Below are 16,941 nucleotides of genomic sequence, written 5' to 3'. Positions count from 1 at the left end.
GGACAGCACCTAATACCAACAACAGAGTGTTAGTAACTCATTGGCAAATTGTTTATAGAATTTTCATTTTCCTAAAGCCCTTTCAGCATCAGCCACCAAAATGTTTATCACAGGTACTTTAGAGAAGAGGGTTCTTCCTCAGTAATAATTACCCCATCAGAAGGTCTCACTTTATAAAGCATTTAGTTACTTAGTGCTCCTGACGTAAATGTCACAGTTCAAGCCCTTGATGGAGAAAAATATTAAATGAAGTACGCTTGTTTTGAAGATAATTTCATTTACCATCTCCAAAGCAGGGCATAATTAAGTTACTCTGTCATACAGAATGATGGAGGCCTTAAATAAGCAACAGCTGCTTATCCCAATGCTGGAGCAACTGCAGGGCAGCCCTGGGCAAGGAAAGCTGTGCAAACCCAAGGCCTATGTAATGACTAACAAAAGAGCTGAAATGGAATGACACCCTGAAAAGCAAATAATCAAACAAGTTCCAGGAGTCCTTGGCATGCATTTCAATAGCATTTATGTGTAAAAATATTAAAAATAAGTACTGATATGTACCATTCCGGTAGTCAAATGTGATCCATGGGCCGAGATAAATTTAAAGTTGGTCATTGTAGTTTAATGAGCATACCGACATACCCGTTGCCGTCCAGTTGATTCTGACTCATAGCATATATGTTTAAAATTGCCTTGTTTGTTTAATGTGACCACTATTTAAAGCTACATTAAATACCAACAAGAAATTACACTTAATTTGTTCATATCTTTAATATCAGCATACCCATATCCATTGCTGTTGATTCCAACTCATAATGAAGGTCCCGAAAGCTTTACTCCATCCACGTCATTAAGGTCGACTCTACTTTGAGGAGGCAGCTCTTCTCCAGTCATCTTTTGAGTGCCTTCCAACCTGGGGGGCTCATTCATAAGGTTTTCACTGGCTAATACTTTTCAGAAGTAGACTGCCGGGTCCTTCTTCCTAGTCTGTCTTAGTCTGGAAGCTCAGCTGAAACCTGTCCTCCATGGGTGACCCTGCTGGTACCTAAATACCGATGGCATAGCTTCCAGCATCCCAGCAACACGCAAGCCCCCACAGTACGACCAACTGACAGACATGTGGGGGAGCGATTCCATAAGACAGAGTAAAACTGCCCCATAGAGTTTCTGAGGAGCAGTTGGTGGATTTGAACTGCCGACCTTTTGGTTAGCAGCCAAATGCTTAACCACTGCGCCACCAGCACTCTTTCATATTAGCATAGTGATTTAACTCCAAACCACTCCGATTTTTGTTTCCTTACAAACTCTTGCACAGACTTTTTATAAAATCAAGTTTGCAGCAAGGACCTACAAATGTTAGAGTTGGACTGCTTAGAATAACTGTGCCATTAAAAATATTAAATAATTGATTTTTTTTTTTTTTTGGAAAGCTGAGTCTAAATCTTTGTATGCATATATATATACATATATATATATTTTTGTCCAAACGTATAATTGTCACTGATCTGCATGGCAACAAGGAGGAAAAAGTGAGTTTGATATATGTACCCATTTTGTATGTTTGCTAATCGAATTTGTTTTTAAGTCATATTGTTGATCTTGACTTGAAATAATTTTTAAAGCAATTATTGGACTAACTGTTGTAATCAGTATTTTTATTGCATCATTTTCTAATTTAAACAGATTTAAATAAAACAAGTCTATTTAAGTAACAATTATGTATTAGGCACAAGGTCCCTGCCCACAAGAAGCTTACTAATGACTGGAGAAAACAGACACAGAAGCAAGAAATGTCCTAATGACACTAATGCTAAAATTTAGGTATAGGAACACAAGGAAGGAGCACACCATCTAGACGGGAGTTCCGTTACTGTACTTGAGGAGGGGAAAGGAAAACAGTTGACGCAGAGTTGACTACAACTCGTGGCGGCTCCACGTGTGTCAGAGTAGAACCGTGCTCCACAGGGTTTCCAGTGGCTGAGTTTTCAGGAGACTGAAGAAGAACTGATACATTTGAATTACGGTGTTGGCGAAGAATATTGAATATACTGAGGACCGTCAGGAAAAGAAACAAATCTGTCTTGGAAGAAGTACTGCCAGAATGCTCCTTAGAAGTCAGGATGTTGAGATTCCATCTCACATACTTTGGACGTGTTATCAGGAGGGACCAGTCTCTGGAGAAGGACATCATGCTTAGTAAAGTAGAAAAAAAAAGTAGAGGGTCAGTGAAAAAGAAGAAGACCTTCAATGAGATGGATTGATACAGTGGCTGCAAAAATGGGCTCAAACATGACAGCAATTGTTAGGATGGCTCAGGACTGGGCAGCTTTTTGTTCTGTTGTGCATAGGGTCACTATGAGTCAGAACCAACTCAAGGACACCTGACAACAACAGATAGTTAGGTCTTTCTTCTGAGGCACCTTTGGGTGGACTAGAACCTCCAGCCTTTTGGTTAGCAGCCAAGCACATTAACTGTTTGCAAATGTGCCAAATCAAGGGCTTAATAGCTACATCAGATATAGGCAGAGAAAATACAAACAGTGTGAAAGATTTTACTAGCAAAGGAAACAGCACAAGCAAAGGCATAAGGGCATGAAATAAAATAGTAGAATATGGCCTTGACCTGTAAATAATCATCCTATACGAAATGAAAAGCAGTGTCTGGTAAAGAAGGCGAAGGGATTTTTTATAGGGGCCTTTTTTTTTTATAGGAAAGGCAGAAACCCTGGTGGCATAGTGGTTAAGTACTACAGCTGCTAACCAAAAGGTAGGTAGTTCAAATCCACCAGGCTCCTTGGAAACTCTATGGGGCAGTTCTACTCTATGTTCTTCAGGGTCGCTGTCAGTCAGAATTGACTCCACGGCAACAGGTTATATGAAAGGAGCCCTGGTGGTGAACTGGTTAAGAGCTTGGCTGTTATCTAAAATGTTGCCAGTTCGAATCCACCAGCCGTCTCTTTGGAAACCCTGTGGGGCAGTTCTACTCTGTCAGAAAGGGTCTCTATGAGTTGGAATTGACTCAACGAATACGGGTTTACATGAAATGTTAAAGCGCTTAGTCTTTCAGGGGATTTAAGCAGAACTTAAAAGCAGACCCCTCTGTTGCAGTATGGAGGCTGGGTGTAGGGACGGCAAAACCGAAGACTCAAAAGTCTTTACTGTTCACCCTTTTACAAAGCAGAGGATCTCGATACATTTGGTCTTAGGACCCCTTTACAATCCTACAAGTTATTGAGGATACCTAAGTTCTTTTGTTTATGTGGTTTACATCTATTGATACTCACTGTAATTGAAATTAAAATTGAGAAATTTAAAAATTATTTATTTATGAATTCATTCTAAAATAACAATAATACACCAAATATGTGTTTATGTTAATGGTGGTGAAATAATTTAGACGAGGACAGCAAGAACGGTTGCATAACTTGAAGAATGTAATCAAGGTCACTGAATGGTACATGTAGAAACTGTTGACATGATCTCTTTTGCTGCATACATTTTCATCAAAAAATACATAATACATTCATGAAAAATAACTGTATTTTCCCAAACAAACCATTATGGAGAAATGGTATTTTAAAAGCTTTTTGTTTGTTTATTTTTTGCAAATGTCCTTAATGCCTGGCTTAACAGAAGACAACTAAATTCTTCTAGATTCGATCTATGGTCATTTACTATTTTGATTAAAGTACACAAAGAAAATCTTGTTTCATGTAAATAATGTAGTTGGAAAAGGGAAGAGTATTTTAATAGCCTTTTCAGATAATTGAAGATATTCTTCTTTGATCCTGCCCTGTTACTCAACAGTGACACATTATTAAAGGCTAGTTGCAATTCAGAATCTGAAACAGTATCTGTGAACCTTCCATATACTAACACATTAAAATCCACTGGGCTATTTTGCACTTGGAATTTTTCATCCAGGCATGGTTTTGTAACATCCTGCATGGATCATCTGATAAATATTGGTTCACTGAGCTATACAAACCTTCAATGTTGACAATGCCAAAAAATTGCATTTGTTAATATCCCCCCTGACGCTGTTGTTGTGTGCCAAGAAGTCGATTCTGACTCACAGGTACCCTACAGGACAGAGCAGAACTGGCCCATAGGGTTTCATAGGCTGTAATCTTTTGGGGAGCAGATTGCTAGGTCTTTTCTCCCGAGGAATAGCTGGTGGGTTTGAACCGCTAACCTTTCGTTTAGCATCAGAAAATTCTTTAAGAATTGAAAAGTTATGAAGCTCATGGTGGTGACATTAGTTTCCCAAATTCCTGCTTTTTTACTGGGAAGCCAAATTCTTATCATTGACAAAAATACTGTCAGTTGTTTTCCTTAAAGTGACAAGCTCACTTTGGTTCGTTTTGAATGAAATATCTTCCAAGTACCCAAAGGTGAATACCCATCTACCAGTCAATCGTTCAAGTGAAAACAGCATGCCATGAAAAAAGCAGCTAGTTCAGCTTGTAACACAAGCAACTATGTATGAGCTTTTCCTCAAGACTCCCATCATACTTTGGTAAATATTAGAAATGCTTCTTTATCATCACACAGAAATTTAGTAAATTGAGATTTATGAAAATTAATAATTCTGACTGCTTCATCAAGAACGCTTAGGTGAAACAGAATTTTAACTGCAAGGGTGTGGTGGTGAAGAATATAGTGACTAATAACACAGTTTTCCTTCTTTCTTTTTTTAAATAATATTTTACTGAGTTTTTGGTGAAAGTTTACATAGCAAGTTAGGTTCCCATTTGACAATTTCTGCACAAATTGTTCAGTGACATTTGTTACATTTATCACAATGGGTCAACATTCTCTTTAATTGTGTTCTGTTTGTTCCATTTCTAGTATTCTAGTTTCCCTGGCTCCTTATCTTCTTATCTTTGCTTTTGAGTAATTGTTGACCTGTTGGCCTCATGCAGATGGTTTTTAAGTCCAGCACTGATCTTACAGGTCATATCTGCTAATGTCACTACCTTGATTCCTGGGAAACCAGCAGGTTTACCCACAAGTGCTTATGTACCAATAGTGCAAATGTCAACCCAATGAAAAAGACAACTGATAATTTAGTATTATTATGAAAATAGTTTCTACTTTACAGACCCTGAAGATGGTTTTGGGGGATCCCCAGGAGTTCTCAGACCACACTTGGAAGATTGCTACACTTAAGCCTCAAGTCTAAATTCCTATGGCTAGCTAGCATCCATCTATAATTTGGTTTCACTCTACTGATAGTGGCAATTTTCTCTCTTTCACAGAAACACACCTTTTTTTCCTCAACTCTTAATTTCATGTTCTTTTCCAGTTTCCACCATATAGAAACCTTTCCATATTTCAAGATGCTGCTCAATTTCATCTACAGTCCACATCTCTGAACTCTTTTCTATATTATCTATTAGGTACCTGATTATATCTTATCTCTGGTTTTTCTGTGGGAATTTGAATTATCTCCCAAATTAGGGCTGTCTTATAATTCTTTTGACTCTCCTACAGTGCCTTGGGCAAATGTGATCACATAACAATGATATTAGTAATATCTTACATTTTATAAGTCAGTGTTTTTAGAGTAGGTCACAAATACACTGAGTCCCTAAGTATACAATTGTCTTTATATAGAAACCATTTTAATATTACAAATTACCTGCTTTGGGTAATCAATGTATATCAAAGATATACTTACTTCATTCATCTGGAGTATCAATTTTATAAAGCAATGCACAAAATTAGGGAAGTTTTTTTTTAATCTATATAGACCCCACTACTGCAGGGTGTGATGCTGAAAGTTTCTAACCAAAGTGGGTGGCTTATCCCGAAATTTGAAAGGTAAATGTTGTGCTACAAATACTAGTACCATCTTAAAAAAAAAAAATCAGGGGTGTCATAAAGTTATATTCCGCTTCACAAAAGCATAATTTGCCTCGCTATAGCCTCGAGACAATTTTCTCACTGTAGCCCATTTTCTTTTATTTTAATGAAACTTCATTCAGTACTATTATAAATGTTCAAAAACTACGAGAGTCCAAAAAGATTGTGTTTTTATTATCTTCATTTTACAGACAAGTGCAATGAAATGGGTATTGTGAATCTATTGTTGTTTGTCATTTAAGTTTTCATAAATACTTTATGTGCTTCTTCAAGGAGCTTCAGTTTAAGAAAAGGATTATTCACACATTTTGAGTGTTTGCATTTTATAAGTACATAATGTAAATGTACAGAATTTAACAACTTTTACAAAGTTTCATGCTGTTAGGAGAAACGGGGCCTCATACAAAGAACAAGGAACTGAAAATGAAGAGCATGGGAGTCCCTCTCCTGATTCCTTTTCTATAGTTTCCATGTAGCTTTGGCCAAGTTATTTTATTTTAGTTTTTTTAGGTTCTATTATCTTACTTAAGGAATCCTGGTGGTGCAACTGTTAAGCACTTGACTGCAAATTGAAAGGTTGGCGATTCGAACCCCCCAACTGGCGGTCTGAAGATCAGCTCCTGTAAAGATGACAGCCCAGAAAACCCTATAGGGGAGTTCTACTTGGTCATACGGCGTGGCCAGGAGCTGAAAATTGAGTTGACCGCACCTAACAACAATGGCAGTAACAGCATCTTATTTGTAAAATGAGATTAAAATTCAGAAGTGCTATTGAAAGCATAAAATGAAATAATAGTTGGAAATATGGGAAGATAGTATATCAGTGGATATGAAAAGGAGTCTCACTGTTTTCATTCTAGCCTTCAATACATTTCAGAATATTTTAATCATTTATACAGATTGTACATTTCCACAAGGCTTGTTTGCTTATTAGTTTGTTTTTGTCTTTTTCAATTGGTGCCTAAATAGGAAGTTGACTTCTGAGTCAAAACAAAATGAGCTACCCTTTCATTGTTTAGTACTAGTCATTCTGGATTCTCTACAAAAAAAAAAAAAAAAAAAAACTTCAAACCATTTGCCAGTGAGTGGATTCTGACCCATGGTGACTCCGTGTGTCAGAGTAGAACTGTGCTCCATTGGGTTTTCAATGGTTGTGATCTCTCAGAAGTAGATCTTCAGGCCTTTCTTCCGAAGAGACTATGCATGGATTCAAACTGCCAACCTTTTATTTAGTAAACCCAAACCAAACCTGTTGCTGTCAAGTCGATTCCGACTCGTAGCAACCCTACAGGACAGAGTAGAACTGCCCCATAGCGTTTCCAAGGAGCACCTGGTGGATTAGCAGCCATAGCACTTAACCACTACACCAGGGTTAGCAGCGAGTGCTTAACCCTTTGTGCCACCCAGGGACTCCCGGATTCTTTACATGCCTTAAAAAAATCTAGTAAATACGTAGTTAGCATTCATGAAACACTTTTATGTGCCAGGCACTGTGCTAAGCACTTTACACTCACTATCTTGTTTTAATTCAATCCTCATTCAACCAACGATGTAGGTCTTATTATTCACATTTCATACTTGAAGAAAACTGAGGTATAAAAAAGATAACTGACTTGCACAGGAATATAGTCAAGCAGTGAATGTTAGAGCCAGGCCCCAGGCCAGAATAGCTGCTTCCTAATGCCTTGTTCCTGCTACTTCATCTCATATCACTTATTAATATGGTTGGGTCATAGCAACTAACTGGTAGTTTTTAATGAAATAAACTATTTTTGTTAAAATTAAATTTAGCTCACACATTGAACTTGTTGTTAGGTGCCCTTGAGTCGCTTCTGACTCATAGCAACCCTATGTACAACAGAACAAAACACTGCCTGATCCTGTGCCATCCTCGTAATTGTTATGCTAGAGCCCCTTGTTGTAGCCACTGTGCCAGTCCATTTCTTTGAGGGTCTTCTTTTTTTTTTTCACTGACACTCTACTTTCCCAAGCATGATGTCCTTCTCCAGAGAATGATCCCTCCTGATAAAATGTCCCAAGTATGTGAAACATAGTCACCATCTTTGCATCTAAGCAGCATTCCGGTTGTATTTCTTCCAAGACAGATTTGTTCATTCTTTTGGCAGTCCATGGTATATTCAATATCGTTTGCCAACACCACAATTCAAAGGCGTCAATTCTTCTTTGGTCTTCCTTATTCATTGTCCAGCTTTCACATGCATATGAGGCAATTGAAAACATCATGGCTTGGGTCAGGTGCACCTTAGTCTTCAAGGTGACATCTTTGCTTTTTAACACTTTAAAGAGGTCTTTTGCAGCAGATTTGCCCAAAGAAAAGCATCTTTTGATTTCTTGGCTGCTGCTTCCAGGGGTGTTGATTATGGATCCAAGTAAAATGAAATCCTTGACAATTTCAGTCTTCCCTGTGTATCATGATGTTGCTTATTGGTTCAGTTGTGATGATTTTTATTTTCCTTATGTTGAGGTGCAATCCATACTGAAGGCTGTGGTCTTTGATGTTCATCAGTAAGTGCTTCAAGTCCTCTTCACTTTCAGCAAGTAAGGTTGTGTCATCTGCATAACGCAGGTTGCTAATGAGCCTTCCTTCAATTCTGATGCCCCGTTCTTCTACATATAGTCCAGCTTCTCTGATTATTTGCTCAATATACTGATTGAATAAGTATGGGGAAAGGATTCAATCCTGACGCACACCTTTCCTGACTTTAAACCATACAGTATTTCCTTGTTCTGTTCAAAGGGCTGCCTCTTGATCTACGTACAGGTTCCACATGAACACAATTAAGTGTTCTGGAATTCCCATTCTTCACAATGTTGTCCATAATTTGTTATATTCACAGAGTCAAATGCCTTTACATAGTCAATAAAACACAGGTAAACATCTTTCTGGCATTCTCTGCTTTCAGCCAGGATCCATCTGACATCAGCAATGATACCCCTGGTTCTGCATCTTCTTCTGAATCTGGCTTGAATTTCTGGCAGTTCCCTATTGATACACTGCTGCAGCTTTTGAATGATCTTCAGCAAAATTTTACTTGTGTGTGATATTAATGATATTCTACGATAATCTCCTCATTTTTTTGGATCACCTTTCTTGGGAATAGGCATATATATGGATCTCTTCTAGTCAGTTAGCCAGGTAACTGTCTTCCAAATTTCTTGGCATAGATGAGTGAGCACTTCCAGTGCTGCATCCATTTGCTGAAACATCTCAATTGGTATTCCATCAATTCCTGGAGTCTTGTTTTTCACCAATGTCTTCAGTGATGCCTGGCCTTCTTCCTTCAGTGCCATGAGTTCCTGATGAACTGATATACTTAGGTATTTGTATTATATAACAATCACTGATTTTATAAATACATATATAGATTAATAGATGGGTATCCCTCAAGCATAATTCTCAGAATTCAGTAATTCTGCCATGTGGATTTTTTTTTTTTCCTTGACAAAGCTAACATACAAACTGGAATTCTGAATACCTGTCAGTCAAAATAGGAACATAAGTATAAATTACAAGTGAATACTTTTAAAGATAAAACCATTTGAATATTGCTTGAAAAGGTTCTCAAAATCCATAAAAATATTTTTTGCTAGAACAAATGGAAAACAGACCAGAATAAGCACCCGTGTGTGTGGGAGGTGGGGGAAGGAGGTCCTGGGAAGGTCTGTTTGATTGATTTTGCTGGAGAGGGTTGTCGAGGTATTTTTGTTTGTTTGGTTTATTTATTAGATAGCAGAGTAGATAAAATGGTGTCATCTAATAATATTGTTCTACATGAAATCCCTTGCCCTTTTTTTAGTTAATGGTCTTAATATATTTAAGGAAAGAATGGAGGCTAAAAAGCAGCTGACTTTAAGGAACCAGGGTTATGAAGCACTGTTCTACTCTGACACCCAAGAGGTTGCTGTGAGTTGGAACTGACTCACCAGCAACTGATTGATGTTACAAAATGCAGCTGCAGGACTAACAGCAGAAGACAGGGAGCCACTGCCTGGATACAGATCACAGAGGGTCGTCACAGGGAGGGTGAGAGAGGGCAGAGTTGGAGGGAAGAATCAGCATAAAGGACAGCGGTCGTAAAGCTACGTACAATCTGGCTCAGAGAAATTGAGTACAGTTATTCCCAGGCAGGGAAGTGAGTAGCAAGCACCAAAAGATTAATAGGGCTGTGCCAAGAGAGTAATAATCATCTTTCCCTGAAGACCAGATTTCAGCAGAAGGTGGGTCTGAACTGAGAAAAAAATCCTATGGCAGCCTCTGTTGAGAGGAAAATGAGCTATGTCAGCCTGAGCACGGGTTTCTAGCTGTGCTACCTTGGAGTGAGGCAGCTGAAGCACTGCTCCATCAGTTCCTAGCCCTATGATTTTGGCCAAGTCCCTAACCTCTATCAGGAATTTTCTCATTTTCACTGTTGGGATGATAATTCTCACCTTACAGTTTTCACTAACCAACTTCATATGGCAGTCTCCCTAATCTGTCTCCAGCCCAGACATCTCTGATAAATGGTGCCCTTGGGAAGGAGGAGTGATTTATATGATCTGTAAAATTAGGGAAAGGGCTTAGGAATGCAGCTCAGCTCCTTCCAGACCCTCTTTTTGGAGTCAGCTGGGCTGGAAGAAGAACAGTCTTCTCTGTGCTACTGTTGTCATGAGGCATGTCTTCTCACGGCATGATAGGCAGGAATAGCCTGAGCTCTGCGGACCTGCTAGCTGACTTACACTGAGTGCCAAGACCAGACTTGACAGCCACTGGGGAAGCTTGAGTGTTAGGAACCCAGTAGACTACTCTCAGACTCAAGCTGTCTTTTCCAACCCATTTTTACCACCAAGGAAGATGATTTTTTTCTTATTTATTTTTAACTCCGCATTAATTTTGCAATTGGCTTTGAATCTATACGGAGAGAGAACATGGCTGTGATTCTGAAACAAGTCTTTTAGCGCAAAGTAGTATACCTTGTCATCATTTTTTAAGAAACAGTCTAACCATTAGCTCAAATAAATGGGCACATTACTTAGTCTTATATAAACTAAAAATCATTTCCAACGATCCTAGAGAATGTTTGCAAGCCACATGCAGCCTAATTGGCAATGTCATAGACTTGAGTCTAATGATTTTTTAGGCCACCTTTAATAGTTCTGTCTAGCTATGACGTCGGAAACCCTAGTGGCGTAGTGGTTAAGTGCTACAGCTGCTAACCAAAGGGTCAGCAGTTCAAGTCTGCCAGGGGCTCCTTGGAAACTCTGTGGGCCAGTTCTATTCTGTCCTATAGGGTCGCTATGAGTCGGAATTGACTCGACGGCACTGGGTTTGGTTTTTTGGTTTTATCTATCACATCAAGGAGTCCCTGGGTGATGCAAATGGTTAAGCGCTCGACTACTAGTTGAAATGTTGGTGATTCAAACCCACTCTGCAGCATCTTGGAAGTCAGGCCTGGTGATCTGCTTCTGGAAGGTCACAGACTTGGAAACCCATGGAGCAGTTTTACTCTGCACTCATGGGGTTGCCATGAGTCAGAATTGACTTGACGGCAACTAACAACGATAATCTATCATGTCATTAAAAACTAAAGGTTTCATGTTCATGATTTATGTTTTTATCTCTTTAAGCAAACAAAATCAGGAAAATATAAAACAGTAGTGCAGAAAAATAGCATAATAATTGCTTGAAAACAATTAGATGAGCCCTCTTGAAGGAAATGCTTGAAAAAAGCAAACAAAGCCATATTCTACTTTGTTGATTTTTTTTTTATTTCAAAGAGTCCCTAGTGCATTTCCTCATGAAACATCCAAAAAAAGACAAAAACACCTGAAGTTTTCAAAAATACAATTGTTGTACATTTAAATGTCACTGCCAGTGATCGAAAATACAGAATTTCAAACTGCACTGTTCTTGAAAACATGTTGCTGCTCTATTGGCCTAGGTTATTAAAATCACAAAACATATTGTTTCAGAATGCCCCAAATGCTTGCCCCTTCAAGGAAACTAAACACTGGGGAACACTATATGTATAAAGAAAACCAAACGCATTGCTGTGGAGTTGAATTCCAGCTCATAGTTACCCTGTAGGACAGAGTAGAGATTCCCCATAGGGTTTCCAAGGCTGTAATCTTTACAGAACCAGACTGCTACATCTTTCTCCCACAGAGTGGCTGGTAGGTTCAAACTGCCAACTTCTCAGTTAGCAGCCAAGTGCTTAGCCACTGTGCCACCAGGGCTCTGTGGGAAATACTATATACTTGGTTAAAATAAATCATTGCTAATGAAAAATATGCTAAATTAAGCTCATGGCATTCTTCCCTATGAGCACTTAATAATGGGCTTCTTAGAGTAACAAAAAGTTACAAATTAAAAAGCAATTAAACAAGCATAAAAATGCAACCTTTATGTGTTATATAATTGTTTACTTTTTTTGAGTAGACACACCCATGAATAACATAAACACTTACAAGTTGTGCTACAGTACTAGAGCAGGGAAGGTGTCCCAGGGCCAGGAGGCCATGAAAGAAATGAGAAAGTGACAACTATGATGTGTCTGAACCCTGTGGTGTCCAGAGCAGAGGTCAGTCAATTGCAGAATTTAGAACAGAAAGCTGGATTGCAGCCAGTTTAGCAAGACAGCATCTGCTCATACCTAAATGGCAAAGTCAAAGACCAAAAATGTAAGGAAGAATGAGAAAGATCCACATATTTAAGAACTAAATAAGGTAAGTAGATTAAAATCTATTGTCATGGATTGAATTATGTCCCCCCCTAAAATGTGTGTATCAACTTGGTTAGGCCATGATTCACAGTATTGTGTGGTTGTCCTCCATTTTGTGATTGTAATTTTATAAGAGGATTAGGGTGGGATTATAACACCACCCTTACTCAGGTCACCTCCCTGATCCAAGGTTAAGGGAGTTTCCCTGGGGTGTGGCCTATACCACCTTTTATCTCTCAAAGGATAAAAGAGAAGCAAGCAGAGAGTTGGGGACCTCAAATCACCAAGAAAGCAACACCAGGGGCAGAGCGCATCCTTTGGACCTAGGGTCCCTGCACCTGGGAGCTCCTCAACCAGGAAAGATTGAGGACAAGGACCTTCTCCCAGAGCCAACAGAGAGAGAAAGCCTGCCCCTGGTGCTGACGGCCTTGAATTTGAACTTTTAGCCTACTTTACTGTGAGGAAATAAACTTCTCTTTGTTAAATCCATCCACTTGTGGTATTTCTATTATGGCAGCACTAGATGACTAAGACATCTATTAACCAGGGAGGGGGTGCTTCTGAAGCTTTGATAGTATAGCAATCAGAATAGATTTGATACGTCGAAAAGGATCACGAGGTCTTGGTGATTTTTACTCTAAGTTTGATAATTTGCAATGTTTGGAGTAGAAATCAACTATCTAGGAACTTAAGGGCAGGATAATAATTAAGGTCCCCAAATTGAAAAGAGGGGTATATGAATAGACAGGACCTGTATTAAATTATTTTGTAATTCAGTTCTCTTCATTAGGGGTCCTTAAAATATCCAAAGCATGTGTCCGTAAAGAGAGCAGCTATCAGTTAAATTGTTAGACTGAGAACTGATGTGTGACGATCAGCCCAGCCTATTAACATCCTGATTGTTGACAGATATCCTGTTAATGAATATCAGTAAATGCACTCTGCTTCTTAAGCTCGGATTTAAATACACAGTATGTGAATATGCATCTGTGTATACCGGTAAAAACTCACTGTGAGGTGGCTAGTGATTAAAATATCCTATCTCTGACCAGGTATATGTGCATACTGGCAAATCTGGTTGCACAATAACTTTGGGTCAACGCAATTATCCCTTTGGAGTAGAAGCCCAAAGCCAAAGACTTCAGAGCTGGAAGGAATTGAATTTGGTGGTCTTCAAACTGGGTTCCACAGGACAAGTTCTTAGCTCCTTAATGATTGCTGGGCTAGGGGGAGTAAGAGAGGCTCTGACCCTCAAACCCACTGTAACCAGGGCCCTGCCTCTTCAGCTTTCTACTTGGGGTATCACAAGAGATTTCATTTGTGAAAAGGTGTGAAGGAAAAAAGAAGGCAGGAAGGGAAAGAAAGAGAAAGAACATCTATAGATTTTGTAGATTAGGCAAATGAGGTTCAAGTAGGTTAAGTGCCATATTGCACATCTCACACATTCCTGGCAGAGCTCAGACTGAATCCCAGTCCTCCTGAGTCTTCCATGAAAAGATGTATCAGTGGTTCCATTTGTATTTTTATGAGAACAGTCTCTGAAAGCTGTGTACCTTGAGGGACATCTTTGCATACTGAAGCTGCAGCTCCTTTAACTCAATTGTTCTAATGGTACAGTCTTACCCAGAACATCTTCTCCTATGAATAAAAACTAGGATATAATAACTTGACTACCCACATATGCTGAAGTGTGTTGGGCCAAGTAAAAAGAAGGTGGTATTAAGGGTCAAAGAGGAGCTATTATCTTCTGGTCAAGACCACAAAAGCAGGGATATTGTATTAGCCCTTTTGATCTCTGTGTGTTGGTGGTGGCCTCAGTAGATCTAGCTTCCAACAGGAGTGCCTGGTTTCCACAGCCCAATTTACTAGACCTCTTCATGGGGAGGCCTCTCTGACACCTCATCACAGAGCAACTGAAAGCTCCCCTGTAGAAAATATTCACAGCACATACTGTGTTTCCAGAAAAGTTGGGGGAGGTGGGGAGGGAAGGGACAGGGAATGGCAGTGATTACAGGATCTATTGGTTTTCCCTGGTTTAATGAATTGGAAATTGATATTAAATATTTTATAGCATGATTTACTCCTTCACTTTTTCCACTTTATTTTTGTCCTGTTCTATACCAACACGTTCAGCTTCACTTTAGCTTGACTTTAGCATTACCTGTAAGAGATGAGCTCTAATGGATATATGTAGCTTCAGTGTCAAATTTATTATCTGAAATTTGATTATGGGTCATCAATTATGTATTTATCTTGCATTAACTGATGAAAGTAACTTGTTAATTAGAAGAAATCGAAGTCATTGACTATAATGAATCTCTTCTATGTTTACTGTTGGCATAAAATAGAACATCATGACATGAATACAAATGCATATTTATTTTGTTACTAAACAGATAAACATACATTTCTGAAAATCTCCTAGGAAAACATTTGCATTGGGCAAGTCTGCTGCAAAATACCTCTTTAAAGTGTTGAAAAGCAAAGATGTCACCTTGAAGACTAAGGTGCGTCTCATGCAAGCCGCAAGCCATGGTGTTTTCAATTGCCTCATATACATGTGAAAGCTGGACAATGAATAAGGAAGACCAAAGAAGAATTGACACCTTTGAATCGTGGTGTTGGTGAAGAATATTGAATATACCAAGGATTGCCAAAAGAACAAAAAATCTGTCTTGGGAGAAGCACAACCAGAATGCTCCTTTGAAGCAGAGATGGCAACACCACATCTCACATACTTTGGAAGTGTTATCAGTCCCTGGAGTAGGACGTCATGCTTGTGAAAGTAGAAGGTCAGCAAAAAAAGAGCAAGACCCTCAACAAGATAGACTGACAGTGTCCGCAATACTGGGCTCAAGCATAACAAGGATTGTGAGGATGGTGCAGAACTGGGCAATGTTTTGTTCTGTTGTACATAGGGTCACTATGAGTCAGAACAGACTTGACGGCACCTAACCAACAACAACAACAATAGGAAAACAAATGTAGCTTTCTCTTCTTTGGGAGGAGTCATAAGAGATTCATTATTTTTTCAGGTTATTAAGTTGTTGTCTTAGCTCTAAGTTCATACTTCTGCAGACTCTGATTTGTGATGCAAACTATGTTTCTTGTTGTTAGCTGGGTTTCAGCTTTGATCTGCTTATAGGGAGTACTGGAGCAGATCAGAAGGTAGGAAGTGAGAAGGGGCTTTCTCCTTCATGAGAATCACTCAGCAATGACCTGCACCCCAACAGCAACATTTGGTTCCAGTCCCTAGCTTCTGTTATCACTTCTAGAACAGCCTTGAGTACCCTTGGATAAGAACCAGCACAGTTGGGCACACACTTCCTCAGACAGGAAGTTCTAGGTAAAGAGTTCTAGTGAGTTCTAGGTCCAGAGAAACCTTTCTCAAGCTCCTGAGGAGCCAGCTGCAGTTGGGCAGGGCCTCCATCTTAGAGTTTTGAGTCCCAGCTTTGCAAGGCCCCTTCTCTGAGTCCTAAAGTACCAGATCTTCAGAGAAGCAACCCACCTCTCCTATACCCCAGAAGTCTAATTCTCAAATCCACAGAACCCTTTTTCCCAGCTTCTAGGGTCTGACATCCTCAATACGTCCTCTTTGTTTCTCCGGTCTTAAGATGCACTAAGTTTTTCTTTAACTTATTACTTTGTTATTACTATACTATTGTATTCCCTGTATATTTTTATTCATTGGACCCATCTTTAACCAGTTCTCTTTTTAAAAGTTCCTCTGTAATAATATCCAGTGTTGTTTTCCTGGACCCAGGCTGACCACATACGAGTAAGCATATGTCAAAGAAGGTATTGCAAGGTAATTTGATAAACAATGTCTAAAATTAATAACTTCAAACTATGCAATATTTAACAGTTTTGTTATTGTTGTTTTCATTGGAACATAACACAAGACTGAAGTTGCCATCTATAATAATTGGCTTCTTTGTATCTGTGGAACTCATTGGGCCTTCAACTGTATAACTTTTTAAAACTTTCATTGGACTGTAAGTTAGATATGACCACATGTATAAAAAAATAGAGAACATTAATCTTAGGTTTAGTACTCAATTATTTTCATATATGTATATGAAAATATACATATTATCGCTTATTACCAAGACCAGAACATTCATATTTCATGTAAGTTCTTGGTGGCAGATAGTTCTTTTCAAAGAGAGAACACATGACTGTGTGTTATTATCCAAATAAAAAGCATTATCATTTGGTGCTAGCAATACAAGGCTACTAGTCTGAGTATTCCAAATTAAAATCATAACCAATATAACGTGACTATGACTGCTCCCTCTTCCCACAATACAACTTAAACAATGTTGTTGATACTTTGCAGACATGGTCTTTAGAAAAA

At 38.8% G+C, this 16,941-nt stretch overlaps 1 protein-coding gene across 2 annotated transcripts in view; it reads right to left on the bottom strand.

The window, feature by feature from the left end:
* Positions 1-16,941, bottom strand: part of GRM8 (glutamate metabotropic receptor 8) — a 913,900-nt gene that overhangs the window by 45,005 nt on the left and 851,954 nt on the right. The gene's annotated exons all lie outside the window — the stretch shown is intronic.

The sequence above is a fragment of the Loxodonta africana genome, chromosome 8 (assembly GCF_030014295.1).
Source record: "Loxodonta africana isolate mLoxAfr1 chromosome 8, mLoxAfr1.hap2, whole genome shotgun sequence".
NCBI classification, from domain to species: Eukaryota; Metazoa; Chordata; class Mammalia; order Proboscidea; family Elephantidae; genus Loxodonta; species Loxodonta africana.
The sequence above is the reverse complement of the archived record's forward strand: the minus strand, read 5'-3'. Positions and strand labels throughout refer to the sequence as shown.